The following is a 3,549-nucleotide window of genomic DNA, read 5'->3' as shown; positions in this document are numbered from 1 at the left end:
TTGTACAACTGCTAATTTTAATTAATGAAGAGAGGCTAGTGCCTACTTGTTCCTTCACTTTTCTGTTCATGTGGAGAAATCGTGGTGTATTGATTTATCAGTGATAGCCTTTCCACTTCAAAGGTTATGGATGTTCTCCTTTTGTTGCACAATTTGTTTGCACTAAGTGATGACTAACAATGCTACTTTTTTGTTCATACCATATATTCTTTGTTGAAGTTTTTAAGAATTGGATGTAAAATAACATTTGTCTTATTACTGAAACAGAGGACATTTGTAAAGATATTATCAATATTTTCAAGAACTTTGTGATATGAGTCTTCTGCTAATTTATCAGTTCTATTGAAGACTTCGCAGAGCTGAGCATTTGACTCAATAATACTTTTTTTATGCTATAATCTGATTCGAGTTTGTCTCTAGTATGTTTCTACAGTACCTGCCCTGACTCCACTCAGTATCAAAACTTTCAGTTTCCTTACTGTACTTCTTGATTTGTAATGTCATCCTTAAACATGGTTTCTTCTGCTATTTCGTTGATGCTGGTTGGCATGTAAACCATATGAAATATGTTCCAAGTGTTCAACGTTCTTTATATGGAACTATATCATCTTATTTTTCTTGTGCCTGGTCGCTACAGTCTGGAGCCGAGCGACCGCTACGATTTCAGGTTCGAATCCTGCCTCGGGCATGGATGTGTGTGATGTCCTTAGGTTAGTTAGGTTTAATTAGTTCTAAGTTCTAGGCGACTGATGACCTCAGAAGTTAAGTCGCATAGTGCTCAGAGCCATTTGCACCATTTTTTGCGCCTGGTCATGCGTGATGCTGTGGCTAAGGCTCATGAAATTCTAGATTCTTTGTTAATTTTTCTTAGTTTATGCAAACAAGTGTACATTTATCCAGCACTGCAACTGTATAGTAGATTCGAGGATCACCCCTCTACGATTCGATTTGAGTATGGCATCTCTACGGAGCAGACAGAGCCTGGGAAAGGCAATCTGCCTAGGAAATGGTAATCCAAAATATTACTCAGCGAGCTTGGAAGCTGTGAGGTGGCAGCCCCATCACCAAGCTTAACCTGCACAGCCCTCGTAACGCGGTCGGGAGATTCTATAATTACTGGCTCACGTCAAACGATTTGCCTCGGATAATGGATTGAAAGGAAACGGACATAGGCTATGGAACAGGAATTCGGGAGGTGAAAACAAGAAACACTGCTTCACATTTGGGACATGGAACGTTCGTAGTCTTAATATCCCAGCTGAGGTAGCGACTTTGATATCTGAACTAAAAACATACAAGACAGACACTGTAGCTCCACAGGAAGTTAGGTGACTTGGAGAACGGATACACACGGAGCATAATTGTGTCATTTTTTGTGGGGGAGATGAAAAAAATCATGAATTTGGTATTAGTTTTGCTGTTAAGAACAGGATTGTTAACCGGGTTAAGGAATTCCAACCCATTAACAAAAGAATGTCTTACATAACAATCAAATACCAGTGGTACGATATAACATTCATAAATGTCCATGCACCAATTGAAGATTCAACTGACTATGAGAAAGATGGGTACTACGAAGAATTAGAGAGAGTAGCCGAAAGTATTCCAACAAGAAATATTGGAATTATCTTAGGGGACTTTAATGGAAAAATAGGCAAAGAGGATATGTTCGTCCCCACAATAGGAAAACATAGCAAGCACTCGACCACAAACGAAAATGGATTACAAATGATCAACTTTGCACTGTCAAAGAATACGAGAATTTGATCGACGATGTTAACTCACAAAGATATACACAAAGGGACATGGTGCTCTCCTAATGGCAAAACAGTAAATCAGATTGACCATGTTATGACAGAACAACGTTTCACTTCATTTATAAGGGATGTCAGAACGTACAGAGGAGCTGAAATTGGCACAGATCATTTCCTAGTCGTAGGAAAGATGAAAATCAAGATGATTTGGAATCGACAACCAAAAGCCACACCGAAACCTAATTTAGACATCGAACGACTAAAGGAGCTGTCTGTTAAAAAAGCCTATGCGATTGAAATAAATAACCGATTTACAGCATTGCAAGAAGCTGAGGAGGAAAATAGCGTCGAGAAGGCTTGGGAAAGAACAAACACTGTGGTGACAGATGAAGCAGAAAAACACTGGGCAAGAAAGAGAAAACGAAGAAACGGAAATGGTTCAACGGAAAGTGTCAGGGAGCAGTAGAAAGCAGGAGAGAGGCCAGGATGCCGTGGCTGCATAATAATAAGGAGAGTGAGGACAGGAGAGAGACCTTCAAGGCGGTTAGAAGAGAAACAGCAAGAGTTCTGTGAACAGAGAAAAGGAAATATCTAACTGGAGTACTAGAATGTATAGAAGTGGAAAGCAGGAATGGAAACTCAAAGAAGTTGTTGTAGTATACAAAGAAACGTAAGAGAGGTTATCAAAGTGAAAACCCATTCATAAAAGATAAAAATCAAAGTATGCTAACGCAGCTGGAAGATATCCTAGAATGATGGAAAGAGTATTTCTCAGAAATGTTAAATTGCACTGATCCGCACGTATCATCAGTTACACAATGTCTGAGAGTGACAGCATTAATAATGACGAATGTAGAATCACAGAACAGGAAGTGATCCACACGATTCAAAAGCTCAAAACCAACAAGGCAGCAGGCGAGGACCAGATATCAGCAGACATGTTAAAAGAGGTCGGAAGCAAACTACACAAAGAAATCTATAACCTTATCACAATGATCTGGAAAACTGAAACACTGGCGGAAGATTGGAAAACTGCAATAATTTGTCCAATACACAAGAAAGGGAACAGAATGGATCGTGAAAATTACAGAGAAATCAGTTTGCTGAATATAACAAACAAAATCCTCTCAATGATCATTCCGGAAAAACTTAAATCTTATGCAGAAAACATGATTCAAGATTACCAGGCTAGATTTCGAAAAAACCGTTCCACAACTGATAATTTGTTTACTATACGATAGATCTTTGAGAAATACTGGGAATTTAACAAGAACATCCACTGTCTCTTCATTGACTTCCAGTGAGCCTACGACAGCATCCACAGAAGTCTCTACAACACATAACGAGAATTTAGTATACCCAGTGAAATCATTAGGATGATACAACTGTGCATGGATGGCTCCCAGGCAATAGTGAAGTTCAGGGGATCGATATCCCCCATCTTTCCAATTAAAACAGGCTTACGATAGGGAGACGCTCTTTCATGTGTCTTCTTGAACCTTGCATTAGAGAAAGTGGTTCGGGAGAGTAATTTACATCTATACAATGGTCTCCGATTCAAACACAGTGAAGTAAAACTCCTGGCTTATGCAGATAATATAGTGTTGCTGAGTGAAACTGAGGAAGAACTGAAAGACATGTACAGATCTCTCAGGCACAGTGGCAGCAAAATGGGGCTTTTGATTAACCAAGAGAAAACCGTATATATGGAAATAGGTCGTGTCATAAACCCAAATCCTTACTTTGAAACTGACCAGCATTCTACATTCATAAAAGTTTTCCGGTTTAAATACCT

This window comes from Schistocerca piceifrons, chromosome 8 (assembly GCF_021461385.2).
Source record: "Schistocerca piceifrons isolate TAMUIC-IGC-003096 chromosome 8, iqSchPice1.1, whole genome shotgun sequence".
In the NCBI taxonomy this organism is placed as follows: domain Eukaryota; kingdom Metazoa; phylum Arthropoda; class Insecta; order Orthoptera; family Acrididae; genus Schistocerca; species Schistocerca piceifrons.
The sequence above is the reverse complement of the archived record's forward strand: the minus strand, read 5'-3'. Positions refer to the sequence as shown.